The following is an 18,240-nucleotide window of genomic DNA, read 5'->3' as shown; positions in this document are numbered from 1 at the left end:
ATGTCTCTCCTTTTGCTGTCTGAAAGAGCCACATAAAAAACAAGGGAAATTGATTTATTTTATTTAATTCATTTAACTGTTTCCCCTGCATAGTCCAAAAGGGCTTCATTTGCACAAAATACACCCCCAAAAATAATTTTTTTCTGATCTTTCAGTTCTAGCAATTTTAGGATTTATAGCAGGCCAAAAATTGTTGAAACAGTAGTTTTAAGTTCATGCCCCTTTTAAGAATTCTGAAGATTCTCATATGCTGATGCTATATATTTCAGAGCTATACTAAGATTGCAGAATTTTGGAAGCTCATTTCTCAGCACAATTCAAATCTTGGATTTAACACTTCAGGTTTCCCTTAAATTTTCTGTTACTTGATATGATTAGTTGGGGTTTAAAAAGAAAAAAGTTAACCAGAATCAGCATATTGGTAGCCAGAGTAGTAATATAAAGGCAATGCAAATCCAAGGTATTGCCAGCAAAAAAAAAAAAAAAAAAAGAATTATGACTTCAGTAGAGGCAGCCAAATATGAAAAATATACTTTTTGGACTAGAAAATGAGTATGATACTTTGAGTATGTGGGATCCGTTCTTGGCATACATCACTGATTATTAATCCCTTTAAGGTCTTGTTTGAAGAATGAGGATGGCTTTTAGGGGAAAAGTTCATTTAAAATATATATTTTCATAGGAATATAATTGCCAGACTGGATCCAGAGCAGTGGTCCATGTAGTCCAGTGCCCTGTTGCTGACTGGGGGCAAAACCACATGCCACAAAAGATGGTGTGTAAACCTGGCAGTAAATTTTGATTTACTTCTCATCCTGTCTTAAGCAAACCCGGTACCTGTGGATTGATCTCTTTCTGATCTCTGTTAAGCAGAGTGGCTTAAACTCTGAAGCACAAAGTTTAATAGCCCTCCCAAAGCTTTTATTGTCATTAATTATTATAACTCTAAATTCTTGATATCCATCTAAAAATCTAATCCTTTTTTGAACCTTACTAAATTCTTGGCCTCCATAATATCCCATGACAACAAGTTTGACACTTTTTCACTCTAGGTGTGATTAAACTATTTCCTCTTACCAGTTTTTGAATTTCCCGTTGACTGTTAGCCAATTTCTTGTATTCTGAGATCAGGGAAACCGATGCTCCCAATCTACTTTGTCTGTACCACTAATTATTTTATATACTTGTATCATGTCCCCTCTTATAGGCCTCCTTTCTAAAGGTAAACAGACCCACTAGTCATAAAGGGGGCTTAAGATTCTGGTGACATTAATTTATTTTTGCTTTCTGTAGTGAAAGTCCTCTCTTGAGTATAGGAGATGGCATGTTTTGGGTACATATTAAAAAAAATTTCTGTTGGGCTCTTCTTCCCAGCTGCTGGATGTCCCCTACTTAACCACAAGAGACCAAAGTATCTGAGGCCTGGTCTACACTAGTGGTGGGGAGGGGAGGATCGATCTAAGTTATGCAACTTCAGCTACGTGAATAACATAGCTGAAGTCGATGTACTTAGATCTGCTTACCGGGATGTCTTCACTGCGGTAAGTTGACGGCTGACGCTCTCCCGTTGACTCCGCCTGTGCCTCTCGCCCTGGTGGAGTACTGGAGTCGACAGGAGAGCGCTCGGTGGTCAATTTATCGCATCTAATTGACCCCCGTTAGACCGATCGCTGCAGGAGTTGGGTATCTTGGGAATGCCTGTACCACCCTCTTCAGTGTGTAAATGTCCCCTTTAGTAGCCTGATCCACAGAGGATGAGAGTCTGTTACAGCGCTCAACCAGAGAGCCTGGCTCTTTAGCGCAAGCTGTGTAGATTCACACTTTTAGTTCTGGAGGACCCAATTTTAATCACAGGTGTTAGCCAGATGATGTCTGTCACATCATTTAGTGATTCGTTCTAGTTGAGCAGCCTGTAAGTGGCCGAAGCCAGATATATCTAATTGTGTGTTCAGTTATGGAGGGAAAAAGCAGGTGGACTGTGTAGGAAAAGAAACTACAGTGGAAGTTTCTACATTACTAGATGCTGCTCTGTGCAGTCACATGCAAATGACATGAGTTGGGATTTGGGGGGAAGTAATATGACCCATTTGGTGTGGAGCGTGGAGAAGTAGATCTAGTGGAGGAATGCATTCTGGGAAGTGTGTGGTGTTTTGGCAGAGACTCTGCCAATTTACTTGCCTCTCATTATTCCCCTGTGTTAGATGAGATGAAATAGTTGGGTGTATATGAGCTGGCAGACAAAAGGCCAGGGAGGTTATGACTTGATCCTTACAAATTTGCAATTGGCACTGAAAATGTGAAGCAGCTATGTCTAATTCACTTTGCTTGTTTGTAGAACAAACACTTAAAACGCTTGGTGGATGTTCTAGTAAATCAGTCGTCAGTCTCACTTTGTATTTGCCTGACATATTTGCATTCCTCGGGCACATGGTCTAGTACCTAATGAAGAATGGACAATATTATAGCTGGCTTAAGTTTGCAATTAGAGAAATTTTGATTTACTTCTAATCCTGTCTTAAGCAAGAAGAATCTGACTTCTAAAGGCCATATTTATACAGTTCCTTCCCACTCAAGTACAATATGCATTTTTCATTCCGAAAAAGGGTGTGCATGGGGAGAGGGGAATTCTTTTTGGTTTCACTGTTTTTTTTTTTTTTTTTTTTTGCGCAGACATCAGAGGAAAAAAATTAGTCTCTTGAGTGTTTCCCAAAAACTTGTAGTCTTCTACTTTTTCCAGTCTGACTCTTATATTTTAATGGGGTCAAGTAGAAATCATTTCCTATAATGAGGCTACATATCTGAAACTCTCATCAACTGACGGACAAGTTCCGGGCAAAAAACAAAACAATGTTTTTTTGGGTATTTGTTTATTCTCTACGAGGTCTAAAAATAGAAGCTGCAGAAGAATTGTTGGAGACTCAACAAGAAGCTAGCAGTTCTACTTGAAGAGACTAGCTTTCATTTAAAGCCATCTCTTTCCCTGTGCCATACTACCACCGCTAAGATCAGCAGAGGCACTCAAGCTGGAGCCTCGATGATATAAACAAGAGGAGGCTGCTACTGGGTGTTCTCTGCATGAACCTCCTCATTTTTGAATTGTATTTTTCTTCCCTCCCTCTTCCGCAATCCTCGTTTTGAGATGGCCTGAATCTGATGATCTTCAGTGCACATGGCAAAGTTCCTCTTCCTCCTCCTCCTCTTCCTCTCTCCCCCCTGCAATGGAAAATTGGAGTGAATTATAAGCATGGGAAATGTTTGAGAGGGAGGCAGATTTGAAATTTGTTTCCTGGTAGCTTATTGGTTGTAGGTTCTCACCTACTGTTATGATTGCCATCTTACAGAAAGAGATTATTGTTGTGATTAAAATTTTCTGAAGTGCTTTCTATGCTCACTGTATGGTGAGTGTAGACAGGTATAAAAAACATAAAGGACTACTCACAAATAAATGCAACCAACTCTGAGGAGGAATGTATAAACTGTTCTAGACTCTGTTTATTTTGGTCATTGCATCTTGGGCTGTAGCATGGTTGGAGAGACATGAAAGGGAGAGGTATTACAAAGAGACTTGTGAATGTTGGGGTTTTAAATGCTTTAAAGTGTGTTCGCAAGTACTTGTGAGTGAGATCAAAAGTGGAGTCACACCATTAATACAGCCTTTTCATACTGAAAGTGGACTTTACATCCCCTCCTAGGCAGAATCATAAATTTTCCCCTTGAGGTGGCTTGTCAATTTCATGTAGAAACTTCACACCCTGTGACAAACTGGCAGTTTTATGCTGCAAAAACAGCTTTTTCTTCTGAATTATTTGAGATCAGAACTACAAAACTGTAAATTTTCTAGGAACTATTAAAGTTATTCCCCTTTCCAAGCCCCCTTCTACTGCTGCTGTCTCTGTCACCGCTGAGAGTATTTTGTTTTTTCTAATGGAAGAAATGTCTTGAGCTGCCCTGAGAAACAGTTTGCTGCAGTAGCCATTTTACAAAATCCAAGTCAAGTGAAGGTACTGCATTCTACTGCTCAGGACTACATGGTTTAATTCAATGTACTTTTTTTTTTTTTTAAATCACTTTCAAAGCCTAGTTACTGATTGGAAAATACTTTCGAGATTCTCAGCTGGAAAATTCTAAGCGGCCTTCAAAGTTGTGTGCACTGATCATATCACAGGTTGCAATCTAACAGCTTTCATAACTTTTTTTTGATGTCTTGAGAGAATATTGCAGGATGAAGGACTAACAGTTTCCTATAATGTTTGGATGACAGACAATCCCTGTGTACCATTGGGCTTTGTTGTGTTTATCTGTCAGCAAATGGCCAAGATTATTCCATCTAAAATATAGCTGGTAGCAGCTGCTTGTGCTGGGAAATCAGTTCAGTTTTTCCATTAGCACTGTTCCCTCGTTAACAGTGTGGGATAATGAATTAGAGCAGCAAAGGGCTTTGGAGGGTCTTGTGTTCTCCTGTAGGAAAGCTGAGGATGACGTTGTATAGTACGTGCCTACGGTCTCCATGGGTTAACTCGCTTTGAGACCTCCAGGGAATCCACTTGACCTCGTAAATCTGTCAACCAGGTTAGAAAATGGGGTAAAACACAGGACCCCACTGAAAACGAGATGTTGTGTTTGAACTGAGCTTCTCTGCATAAGTAAATTACAGACAAATGACATAATGTGGCTGTAGGCCCATTGACTGCATTTTAGTTCACCCAGAATGTCTGGTCAGATCACAAAATTCCATCCTAATCCTAAACAAAATGCAGTTCAACAAGCCAATCTCTCCATTAATATAAAGCAGTGTTGGGCATTTTTTTCTATGCAGCAGCACTGAAATCAGGACATGACTGGCATCTCAAACCAGAAGGGAGAATAGCAAAATTTGAAAACTGAGAGGCTCAAAAATGACCATAGAATATCTTTATGAATAAAATGAAACCAAACTGAGCAAAATGAGATCATGACTGTTTTAAATTGTTTGTTTGTGTTTGTTGCCCCTAAGATCTAAATGTACGGTCAATTGTGTGCCCCTTGCTTTGTGAAATTTCTGGCTGAGCGACTGCATCACTGCCTACTGGCTTTAACAGCTGTTTGGATACACAAACATATCTAGGTCCTGTGCATCCACAAAGAAGCAAACACTGGAAATGGAAAAGAGCTAGTGAGGCATGTAATCCATTCCCCTTGGTCAGTTCAGGATTCTCCCTTTGGTATTTTTTCCATTACTTAGTCCAGCCCATGTTCTTCAATAACCTGAGCCATGCAGCTCCCTACGTTTCCTTTGGGAGACTACTCCACAGTGTCTCAGATAATGCGGCTTAGGAAATGTTCATGACAACTCAGCTTTAATCCTCATTTGCTCAGTTTCAGCACCACTATTTTTACCGTCCGTTGTACCACCCTAAGTGCTTCCTTTCCTCTTTGGTGGGTTACACCCTTGAAATGTTGTACAAAGTGGTCATGATGCCTGGATGACATAGCTATGATGCAGAGTGCCGCAGCTTTGCTAACCTAACCTTCCAGTGTAGACGTAGGTAGGTCAACAGCAGCGTTTTTTTTGTCAACCTAGCTACCATTGCTATTTCTGCACTGCAATAAAACATCTGTGGCTGGCCCTTGATAGCTGACTTGGGCTGCCGGGCTATAAAATTGCAGTGTGGACATTTGGGCTCAGGCTGGAGCCTGAGCTCTTGGACACCGCAAGGCGGGAAGGATTCCAGAGCTTGGGCTCCCACCCAAATGTGTGCACTGCAATTTTACAGCTCCATGAGCCTGAGTCAGCTGACATGGGCTAGCTGCGGGTGTTTAATTGCAATGTAGACAGACCTCTGGGAGGTGGAGTTACTACCAGGATAGAAGAACTCCTTCTGTTGCTGTAGTAACTTCCCCATAGCATTGGCACTACAGGGTTACATCCATTGTAACCCCATAGTACAGCCAAACCCTGAGTGTATTTACTTGGTTGTTCACATAAACAGAATGTTGAACGCTTTTTTTTGTTTGCAAATAGATCCTGATTTTGTGACAAAAATATATGTGTGGTGCAAGAAACAGAAAGCTGATGGACCTCTTCTTGTTTTCTTTGCAGTGAGTCTGGGAGAGGGAAGAGAGTCTGTATAGTGACAGCTTCCGAGGCTGCATTTCTCCCCTGCAGTGAACGCTTGTGTGGAGACACACCGGAGAGAGATGACGCTGCATTGATTTGGGAGTGTGTGAGTGAGACTGAGAGTGAGCAGAGCTTGGCTAGTCTGGAGGTTTCAGCTAAGGACAGAAAATTCTAAGAGTCATGAAGGTGAACATTTTGGAACTGGAAATATTTTCTACCAGATGGGGAGAGGGCAACTTAGCCTGAACTGATGTAGCACGGAGCCTAATATCCAGCTCAGGTAAGACAAACTTAAGCCAAGTTGGCATTGCATTTCTGTGCCATCTTTTTCTAAATTTTAAAATCGAGTGTGAAACTGGTGCTTCTGAAAGAACTAAACGAATTAGCTGAAGTCACTCGTAGTGCATGATTCTTCTCAGATATCTGAACATCTTGGTCTTTTCCTATAAAATCCCTTGCTATTCTGGTTTTGGGCCTTGCAAAGCACTGCTAGGTGTGCCAACTGTGTTGCCTTGTGATGTGGATAAATGGGTACTAAATGAGACCACTATGTTAACTTTTACGTGTAACCCTAGACAGGATTTAAACTTATCTCCAGAAACCACTAATTCCCTACACCTCTTAACTTGCATCATCAGTGACATTATTGGAACAGGTGCTTTAATGAGCCACATATAGATATTGTGTGTGTGTGTGTGTGTGTGTGTAAAGGTATTTTTCATAGTCTGTGGGTGAGAGTTTCAAAAGTGCCTGAGAGAACTTAGGAGTGCAAGTGTCAAGAAAAGTCAATTGGACTTGTGCTCCTTAGCCCCGTAAGTGCTTTTTGAAATTCTTGTGCCTTTCTCGTTGCGTTTGTGTGGTGATGGTGGTGGTCAGCGACATTTGCATGAAAACAGGATCTTTTTCTTAGGAGTTCATCCCTCTAGATACTACTTCCTTCCCTAAAGTGATAACCATCCTTAAGAGAGTATTTGAAACCAGTATCTTCCTTTTTTTTGCTCCCCTGTAACTTAACAATTGCCAGAATTTGGTTAAAACAGGTTTCTCAGGTGTGGCATGCTGTTGTGGTGTGGATGATTTATGGGGCTGAAGCACCCACACACCCAATCAATATTATAGCTCCACGCCCAGTTGTGGTGGATGGGGTTGGGGGGCTGCTGGGGCATGTGACCCAAAAGTCCTGGTGCCATTGGGGATGTTGGAGTTTCAGCTCCAACCAAAACTTTAATGTCCAGATGTGGAAACATTTTAAAAGTAGGGGTTGAGACTTTCAGATTTACCTAGGGGACTTAACCACAGTAAGGGCAGGTCTACACCACCGCTTAAGACAATCTAATTTATGTTGCTCAGGGATGTGAAAAAGACCCTCCTCGAGCGATGCAAGTTACAGAGACCTAAGCGCTGTCCATACCGACACTATGTTGGCAGGAGATGCTTTTCCACCAACATAGCTTCTGCCTCTCACGGAGGTGGAGTAATTGTGCCGATGGGAGAGCGCTCTCCTGCCGGCATACAGCTTCTTCACCAGACATATTACAGAGGTGCAGTTGCACCGGTGAAGCCGCGCTGATGTCGTGCTTCTCGTGTAGATCTACCCTGAGAGTTCTGTGGTTAAATCCCCTCATTGGCTTTTGAAAATCTCATCCAGGTTTTCTAATAAAAATAGAGCAGTGCTAATGGGTAGGCCCATAACAAAACTGAAGAGAAAGTGTGTCTTACAAATCTGTGTAGAGGAAATGTTTCTGATGCTTGCTATAAAGCTAGTGGTCTCCGGAGAAGCAGAAGCTCGCCATGTAGTTGAATACTTTCATGTTTCTCACAGGCAGCCACAACCCGTATTTTCTGCTACTCTGTTCATAACCTTTCCCAGACTATGCAAGCAACACACCAGGTGGGGAGTGCCGTTCTGGTGAGACATGGCTATATTCTTAGTTGGAGGAATTGCCATCCTGGATCAGATCCACGGTGCACCTAGTGCACTGTCCTCTCCATCCCCTCAAATGCACTGGGAGATTGCCAAGGCTTTAATCTCATTCTGAAACACGGATAAGATCTATTCTAGGCTATACACTAGAACAGTGATACTCAGACTGCGGCTTGCGAGCTGCAAGTGGCTCTTTAATGTCTCCTGTGGCTCTTTTCAGCACATATTAAAACACTGATTGAATTATTAACCAATTAGGATGCTTTTATGTTGTTAACCAATTAAGTTGTCAACTTGCACTAAGTTATTAATTTATTTCCTATGAGAATTTTATTGAATATATATTAAATATTTCCCATAATATTGTTTAAATATGAATAGTACTATAGTAAATGAAACAATGAATTCACACTTTTATGGCTCTTTTAGGTAATGTTGATCACTAATTTGACTCCTGAACAACTGAGGTCTGAGTATCACTGCACTATAAAAATGTCAGTGATAATGGAGTTGTAACTAGGTACCCAAACATGGTTGCATTTGGAGTCTCAACAGATTTTGAGCTTTGTCCCTTTTATTTATTTATTTATTTATTTATATACATATATACATACATACATACTGTGTGTATATTTAATAGTTCAACTGTTCCATTACTGGTTTTGAAGGATTTTCTTAATCTGAGGCTATTCCATTACAAGTCTAGAGCTCCTGTAGGAACACCAGTTTGGTAGTAAGCTTGCCTTAAAGAGAGTACACTTGTCAGTCAGAGAGAATCTCACCAACTTTTATTGTTTGCTCTTGTTGTGAATTAATGTCTATGGTGACCTGAAGCATATGAAGGTCTGTTTTATGTACTTTGATAAAACCACATCTGGGCATTTTAGCCTCTATTAGCCCTTGTCAGGGTTCCCTCCCCACTCTGAACTTTGGGGTACAGATGTGGGGACCCGCATGAAAGACCCCCTACGCTTATTTTTACCAGCTTAAGTTAAAAACTTTTCCAAGGCACAAATTTTTTCTTGTTCTTGGACGGTATCGCTGCCACCACCAAGTGAGTTAGACAAAGATTTAGGAAAAGTACCACTTGGAGTTTGTTTCCCCAAAATATCCCCGCAAACTCCTTTATCCCCTTTCCCGTGGAGGCTTGAGCATAATATACCAACCAAATAGGTAAACAAGATGAGCACAGACCAGACCCTTAGGTTTTTAGGACACTAAAAACCCATCAGGTTCTTAAAAGCAGAACTTTATTATAAAGAAAAAAAGTAAAAGAAGCACCTCTGTAAAATCAGGATGGAAGGTAATTTTATAGGGTAATAAGATTTAAAACACAGAGGATTTCCCTTTAGACAAAACTTTAAAGTTACAAAAACAGGAATAAACCTTTCTCTTAGCATAGGGAAAATTTGCAAGCTAAAACAAAAGATAAGCTAATGCATTTTCTTGCTATTACTTACAATTTTTGTAATCTTGGATGCTTATTTTAGGCAGGGTTTTAGGAGATGTTTTTTTTCTGCCCTGGTCCCTCTTTGTGCCTAGGTGCCAACCAGATTATTTAAGTTTTTTAACCCTTTACAGGTAAAGGGATTTTATGCTACCCTTAGCTGTATGTTTATAACAGCCTTATGCTCAGTTAGCTAGTTTTTAATTGCCATAGTTAGCATATCGTGCACTGTACTGTTGCTTTACATGGCTGTGTTTATTCCATGGCACGCAAATGTGATAATCACTCAGTTATAGCTAATAGCAGCTTTACAAGTGAAAGGTATTGTTTTACTGGAGAAGGGTAGCAATTGTCTGAGACAGCTGAAGAATACAGATCTGCCTTGTTCGCTATGGATCTCTTTCTTTTCTCCGCAAAAATAAATGATCTATAAGACCTTCCATTATTATTAAATGGTATACGTTATTAAATGGTAGAGGCCAGCTTTATTAGGCATGTTCTTCAAAGGAAAATTGTAGGGATTAATTTATACCTTAGACAGTTAAACATTTACAAATTATATGTTGGATTGTGTTTTTAAAATAGTTTCTAGAAATCCCTGTTCCTGTTTTAGTATCTCAAGATGGTGGATGCTGTGTCTGAATAAATTAAATTTTTACTCTTGCTTCCTAGCAGGAGTTTCTCTGATATAAACCAGGATGTCAATTAAAAGCCCGATTTGTCAAAGTTATTGTAAGAAGTTACTTCTTGATTTTTGGTTGATAAGGGTTTGTAACAGTATTTTTAATTTAATATTTTTAGTACTATAAAGTCACGACTGTTTTCTTATATGCAACACAGATTCTTTCAGTGACTTGTTCTTTGTAAATAGATGTAATAATTAGAATATCTTCTATAATGCTGTGTGTTGCAGCTTGCCTTTAAGGAATTACAAACATTTGATCAATTTCATTTGCTGTAATTGTTGAATATGGCTTTTCTACTGATGACCCTAAAATTACCCCTGGTGTCAGATTGTGTGTATAAACACTGTAAAATATTAAAAAAATAAATGATTGGTATGTGCTAATTGTTGGTCCAAAATCAAGTCTCATTCAAAGGTAGACTATAGTGTAATTAAGGCAATGCTATATCAGGTACTATCTTCATTTAGAACACCCCTCACCTGCCCAAGTGTTTGGGACTTTGTACAAACAGTTAAAACATAATATATTTTTAAAAAAATCACAAAACAGGTAATCTGAAAACAAAATAAATAGTAAAAATTCAAAAAAATGAGCATTGTTTAATAAAAATAAAGGTTATGAGTTTCCTGACAGCATTTAAACCAGAAAAGGTGTGTGGAATATACAGTATTGCTACATTTTTCTTTTAAATGGGGTGGAAAGGGCTGAAATGAATGCTCCATAGGAAGTGAGTTGAAATACCCTAGGGGTAGTCACAGCAAAGGCTGGTCACCTGTTAACTTAAGGAGCAATGGTGGCCTATATCCAAATGTAGATACCCTGCCAGGATTAGACTCATTGTGGATTGCCAGGTTCCTTCCCACTGAAGGGATAGAATATAGCCATTTCTGTCCCCATTAAAAGTGAACAGAGTCAGTATAAAATCAGAGACTTTTCATAGAAGTGTACCGTAAGAGTGCAAGGAGAGTGTAATATGGTAATGGCTAAATGAGGTAGAAAACAGGACCCTCTCTCTCTCTCTCTCTCTCTCTCTGTCTCTGTCTCTCTCTCTCACACAAAAGAAATGGTAAAGGAACAGAACAAGAGGTCCATGTTGCTTGTAGAAACGTAGTGGCCCCATCTTAATTCCAAGATATCATCATCCAGCCTGTACAGCTTGAGTTGAGAGTCTATTAGCCGCCCGCGCTTTCAGAGAGGGGAGATGTATGAAAGGATTATGGGAGTATGACTCAACATTCTTGTGAGCACAAGGAGAGTGAATCTAGTTACTCTCCCAATTATCAGTCACTTTAAAAAATTGTTTTAAAAGTAATCAGCCTTGCATGGTGTAGTACTGTCAGAGGTGAAAAGCAGAGCTTGAGTAATTCATCTGACACAGATGCAGTCATCACACTGTCTCCTATCCATTTTGAATTTCATTCTGAACCTACTGAAAGCAACTAATTTTCCCATTTTTAACAGTTTACAGTGGCTTGAGGAAAGGGAAAGATTTCTAAAACAATCTAGAAGTTGTAGTACTCGAACCTGTAGAGGCTCCATTGACTGGATTTTATGGTAACACTGGTTTAGACAAAAGCACTAGAAGATAGAATGTAGAGAACAGTCCTCTCTTGGCTCCCAGAGGATGGACAAATGATGATCTAATAGTATTTGTCCCACCCTTCCCACACCTCCTTTATTTCTAATTTCTATGATTCTGTAAATACTAAATGAGAATAGAAGTGAACCTAAGAGCAAAGTGTTCCTCTCCAATCCATGTGGCAGGGAGCTGCTGTACATTCTTGTTCTTTACACTGAAGTCCCACTAATGTTAATGGCAGTGCATGTACCACATGCAAGAAAAATCTGACTGTGTGCAGGAGAAGTCTGGCAGTGAGAAGCATGCAAGCAGCATTTTGAGCTAAATATTAGGCTGTGTGTGTCTAAATCCTGCTACTTCTTCCTATACCACATTTCACAGATTTGGCCCTTCCTCTTTATCCACCATGCTAATACTAATCCAGTTCTTTATCTTGCACTGTGATTGTTGAATCCTCTGCCTTTCCAGCCTTGAGTGCTGTAACCTTAGCCTCAGTAGGTCCTTTTAAAACACTTCTAAGATCATCTTGTAAAGCTCCCTTCAGTGACTCAAGAGTGAGAGTACCAGCCTCAGATTTCACCAACCAGTTATCAAGTGTAAACTCCTCAGGCACTAACAGCCTAAACATGGAGTCACAGACAGTCTCCTTGGATATTCCGATCCATCTTGCCACCCAGGTGAGCATACCTTTGTGATAGATGATCTGTTATACCAAGTATTTAGGTTACTTCCAGACCCGAAGAACAGCCACTTACCCCGGGTCAGTAGCACCTTAGATCTTACATCAAAGACAACGCTTCTAGCCAACCCTATATTAAACTATATAAAATGTATTAAGTAGGAAATGGAAATAAGAGTTATTTACAAAGTCAAGGCAGGTAAACATATATACAAATATGTTATAATCTTAAATTTCCAAAGTTGTTAAGAAGCTTCTGTCGTCAGCAAGCTTTACGTGTCCTTTGGGGCTAACCCAGGCTAAGTAGCTGGGGATCTCTTGCTTGTGCTTAAGGAGTCCTGGCATCATAGAGATAATCAGTTCCTTCTGTTTGGGATTTTTATCCCATGCCTGCCATGTGCTCTAAGCTGCAAACTCAGGTGATGGGAGGAATCCACTTGCATGAGTCATCTTCATGGGGAGGAGAGCAGAACAAGCAACATCTTTTGTCCTCTTTAACATCCCAGAATAGTCTGTCTGTTGATGGACCTTTACGATAGTTAATGTCTCTGTCCCGTCTGGTGACACATAGTCACAGAGGCTCACAATACAACCTTACAATATGGTATACAGAGGATTTAAGGCAGGGGTTCTCAAACTGGGGGTTGGGACGCCTCAGGGGGTTGCGAGGTTATTACATGGGGGGTCATGAGCGGTCAGCCTCCACGCCAAACCCCGCTTTGCCTCCAGCATTTATAATGGTATTAAATATATAAAAAAGTGTTTTTAATGTATAAGGGGGGGTTGCACTCAGAGGCTTGGTGTGTGAAAGGGGTCACCAGTACAAAAGTTTGAGAACCCCTGGTTTAAGGGCTTGTCTACACTGGCAATTAACAACGCTGCAACTTTCTTGCTCAAGGGTGTGAAAAAACACCCCCCTGAGCACAGCAAATTGCAGCGCTGTAAAGCATCAGTGTAAACAGTGCCCCAGCGCTGGGAGCTACGCCCCTTGTTGAGGTGGTGTGTGGTTTTTTTTTTTTTTAATTTATTTATTTATTTATTTATTTTTAAGAGCGCTGGGAGAGCTCTCTCCCAGCACTGCGCCGCGACCACACAAGGCATGTTAAAGCGCTGCCAGTGTAGACTAGCCCTGAGTAAGACTAATGCCTGCAGCAACTCACAAGCATTCAATAAAGTCTAAACACTAATCACATTCTTATAATTTTGAATACCTATTTTAACGATATTAACACACAGGTGAGCCAGACTGATGCCAGGTATGTATTTGTCAGTGTCCAGTTGAGACACGGGAGCTTTGGTATGAGCTTGGCACCTTGTCTGCCAGTGTCACACATCTTCTGGCCAGTCTTTCTGACACATCATCCACTTTGAGTCTCTCCGTTGCCTACCCTTATCCTTATCTTTAATGCAATCCACAATTAAGCCTTGAATTACCCTATCAACTACCCCCTTTACTCCACCATGATCTCTTTTTAAAAATTTTTCATACCGCTAGCATATGCAAAAAAATTTCTTTTGATTTCTCATCCTTCTTCCTCCACATCCCTTGTTTGCTCTTCCACCTGGTGCATTTTATCTTGAACTAAGGTAGTATCTCGGCCTTTTGGCTGAGGGGTGAAAACATTATCTACTATCTGTTCTTATCAGTTTAATATCCTTTGGGACAGAATGTCTTTTGCTGCTATGTCTGTACCGCACATAGCACAACGGTACTCCAATCTGATTCGGTCCCCAATAAATAGTTCCCATTTTCAGTTCACTTGTAGTCTAACCTGGGGGCAAAGAATGTGTAAACTGATGAAGGGCCATGGGGAAATAACTACACATTGCTGAAGCAGACAGATGTTGCTTACAGCTGTGGTTGCAAACAACTAGCAAGCTTGTCCTAAGCAGCTGATGAAGAGAAAACAGAGTGAGAAACTCATTGTTATGTCCATAGGTGGATATACTAAGCTGTGATAAAAGCACCCTTCTAACCCCAACACCTGTTGTTGGAAGCCAGAGGACTCTCTCTGCTTCACAGATTTGACAGATGCTTGTACAGAAGGTATTTCTGGAACGAATGCCCGAATCTCTGTGCAGCAGAAATAACTGTCAGAGTGTAACTGTGTCATGGACTTCCAATGTTCCAAACACCTGCCAATTAGCAGCTGAACTTGGCTGTGCCAGCTGCTATATCCCAGGCATTTTTATGAACTCCTGCATCTCCCTTTAATATAAATAAATCATCATTTCAATGCTAGACAGAACATCAACAGTCAAAGAAACCACTTCTTGCTCAACTTTCCTGCTTGTGTCTTGAGCCACATCTGCTTACCTCCCTGACGAAATCTCCCTCCCGTTAACTGCAGAACCAACCCACTGATGGAACAGTGAGCTGGGTTCTACTTTGACTCACAAATAACACTGCTAGCTAAATGCTATTTGCAGAATCTTAGTCACTAGTGTACAGAGTATATAAGGCAGGATGATCCCAGTTCAGATCCCAAGTGGAGTTTTCAGGGCTGGCAAGTAGAAAAATCAGCTTTTGAGTTGTAAACTGATCACATTTGAGCTGCATGTCAGTGAGAGCATACATAGGAAACAGCATGGTAATGTTCTTCTTCGAGTGCTTGTTCATGTGAATTCCAATCAGGTGTGTGCGTGCCGCGTGCACAATAGCCAGAAGATTTTTCCTCTAGTAGTATCCGTAGGATTGGCTTTGGCGCCCCCTGGAGTCACGCCTTCATGGTGCCCAATATAGGGCCCTGCCAACCCGACCCTCCACCTCTCAGTTCCTTCTTATCGCCAGTGATGGCTAGTTGGAACTTCCCTCGCTCTTGCTTCTGCAAGCGCCTCTAACAGTGTACTACTGTCATTTGTATATGGTTAGTCTTAGCAGTGTTAGTAGTTTCTCTAAGGGCTGGTCCACACTAACCCCCCAGTTCGAACTAAGATACGCAACTTCAGCTACGTGAATAACGTAGCTGAAGTCGAAGTATCTTAGTTCGAACTACAAGGTACTTACCGCGGGTCCACACGCGGCAGGCAGGCTCCCCCGTCGACTCCGCGTACTCCTCTCGCGGAGCAGGAGTACCGGTGTCGACGGTGAGCACTTCCGGGATCGATTTATCGTGTCTGCCGCTCCGGCCTCTGTACCGGCGACCACTCCGGCCTCTGTACCGGCGACCACTCCGGCACCGGCGCCTACCCTGGCGATTGCGGCACCGGTGTTACAGCAGCCCAACCAACAACGTGACCTTCTTGGGGCCAAGGGCAGTGACCAAGGCCATGTGCCGGTGCTCTTGTTGTTGTCCTCCCCAGATGAGGCCGTTGCGGGCACTTCAACGGCCCCGGCCTTGGAGGATAGCAGGGTCCTGCAACAGTTGTTGCGCAGGGTGGCCCAGAACCTGGGGACCCAGGCAGAGGATGCTGATTCCATGGTGGACATCCTCATCCCCTCAGGGCCCTTGCAATGGCGCTGCCACTCATCAAAACTGTAACGGAGGCCACAAAAACTTTGTGGCAGACACCGGCCTCTTTGCCCCCTACACCGAAGATAAATGAGACACTCTTTCATCCCCTCAATGGGATATGAGCATCTCTATTCTCACCCTCCACCCGACTCTTTGGTGGTGGATGCTGCAAACCAAATGGAGCGTCAGGGGTTTCAGGGACCCTCCCCCAAAAATTGGGAGGCGAAAAAGGTGGACTTGTTCGGGAGAAATGTCTACTCCACCGGTAGTCTGCAGCTCCGCATTTCAAGCCAGCAGGCCATCATTAGTAGGTACTCCTTTAGTACCTGCGGAGCGATGGCCAATTTTGCCACGCTATTACCACCAGACTCCCACGCCGAATTTAATGCCTTTATGGAGGAAGGCAAACTCATTTCTAGTGCCTCCTTGCAGGCGGCTCTTGATGGTGCCGACGCGCGAACCATGGCTACGGGGGTGGCCATGAGAAGGTCCTCTGGGCTTCCTTATGAAGTCCAACAGACCATCCAAGACCTACCCTTTTAAGGTCAGGCCCGTTTCTCTAAAAAATCAGACAGACAGGAGACTGCACAGTTTAAAAGACTCAAGGACCACCCTCAAGTCCCTGGGCATACACACCCACGCTACACAGCGCAGGCACTTCAGGCTGCAGCCTCCTCAGCAGTTTTACCAACAAAACCAACAGGACGGTTCCCGAAGGAGGAATAGGGGTGGCAGAAAAAGGCTGCACCCATCCTCAGGCCAGGGCTCTGGCCATCCCAAGCCACCTTCAGGCCCCAAACCGGCCTTTTGAAGATGTGGTCGAGGACGGCGCGCTAGGACAAGAACTGGATCTACCCCGCCTTACCTTTTCATCCCAACTGTCCCCTTTCTACCATGCATGGTCCTGTATCACTTCGGACTGCTGGGTGCTCCGCACGGTAGAGAGAGGATACTCCATCCAGTTCTGTGCCCTCCCACCCTTCCACCTCCCCTTTCTTATCCCTCTTCAGGGACCTTTCTCATGAGCATCTCCTTATACAGGAGGTGCACTCGCTCCTTTCGCTAGGGACAGTGGAAGAGGTTCCTCAAGAGGAGAAGGGCAAGGGCTTCTATTCCTGGTATTTCCTAATACCGAAAGCCAAAGGTGGGCTAAGGCCCATCCTAGACCTGTGTGATCTCAACAAGTTTGTGAAGAAGCTCAAGTTCCGCCTGGTCTCCTTGGCTTACATCATCCCGTCATTGGATCCAGGAGACTGGCATGCCGCCCTTGACTTGAAGGATGCGTACTTTCACATAGCAATAACTCTGTCCCACAGAAAATACCTCAGGTTTGTGGTGAAAGGCACCCACTACCAGTTGACAGTCCTCCCATTCGGCCTGTCGGCGGCACCTCAAGTGTTCACCAAGTGCATGGCAGTCGTAGCCGTGTTCCTGCGCAAGCAGCAGGTACGGGTGTTCCCATACCTCGACGACTGGCTCATCGAGGGCTGCTTCAGATCTCAAGAGGCACAAGTCGACTGCATATGAACGACATTGGATGAACTGGGCCTCCTTCTGAATGAGGAAAAATCAACGCTGTCCCTGGTTCAGAGGATAGAGTTCATAGGGGCAGTTCAGGACTCGACACAAGCCAGGGCATACCTCCCAGAAGCCAGGTTTTGGTCCCTCGGTGACATCATACGAGGTCTCAGGCAGTTTCCCACCACCACAGGAAGGAATTGCCTGAAACTTCTAGGACACATGGCCACTTGTATCTATGTGGTGCAACACGCCAGGCTCAGACTCTGGCCTGTCCAATCGTGGCTAGCCTTGGTGTATCGGTCAGCTCAGGACAGTTTGGATAGGGTTGTGACTCTGCCTTGCCTGGTCCTCGACGCCCTCCAGTGGTGGCTTGACACACAGGTAGTATGTGCGGGAGTCCCCTTCACCAGCCCTCAGGCATCTCTCTCTCTAGTGATGGATGCGGCGGCTTTGGGCTGGGGAGCACATCTGGGAGACCTCAGGACACAAGGCCTCTAGTCTCAGGTAGAACTCACTCTCCACATCAATGTCAGAGCTGAGAGTGGTACGCCTGGCGTGCCAGACTTTCTGAGCCCACTTAACAGGGAGATGTGTATCAGTTATGACAGACAACATCATGGCGATGTTTTATATCAACAAACAGAGGGGTGCACGCTCTTCTCCCCTGTGCCAGGAAGCCCTCATGCTGTGGGACTTCTGTGTAGAGCTTCATAGAATAGAATATCAGGGTTGGAAGGCACGTCAGGAGGTCATCTAGTCCAACCCCCTGCTCAAAGCAGGACCAATTCCCAACTAAATCATCCCAGCCAGGGCTTTGTCAAGCCGGGCCTTAAAAACCTCCAAGGAAGGAGA

The 18,240-nt window shown here is 43.0% G+C and overlaps 1 protein-coding gene across 1 annotated transcript in view; it reads left to right on the top strand.

Annotated features, from left to right (window-relative positions):
- The window catches only part of LOC112113280 (USP6 N-terminal-like protein), a 176,346-nt gene that overhangs the window by 89,384 nt on the left and 68,722 nt on the right, over positions 1 to 18,240 (top strand). The window contains exon 2 of the mRNA XM_024209520.3: positions 6,080 to 6,377. The gene's annotated coding sequence lies outside the window, so the exon portion shown is untranslated. The remainder of the gene's footprint in view (positions 1 to 6,079; positions 6,378 to 18,240) is intronic.

This window comes from Terrapene carolina, unplaced genomic scaffold (assembly GCF_002925995.2).
Source record: "Terrapene carolina triunguis isolate 2854851 unplaced genomic scaffold, T_m_triunguis-2.0 Scaffold250, whole genome shotgun sequence".
Classification (NCBI taxonomy): domain Eukaryota; kingdom Metazoa; phylum Chordata; order Testudines; family Emydidae; genus Terrapene; species Terrapene triunguis.
Note: the sequence above shows the minus strand (reverse complement) of the source record. Positions and strands in the feature narration are given on the sequence as shown.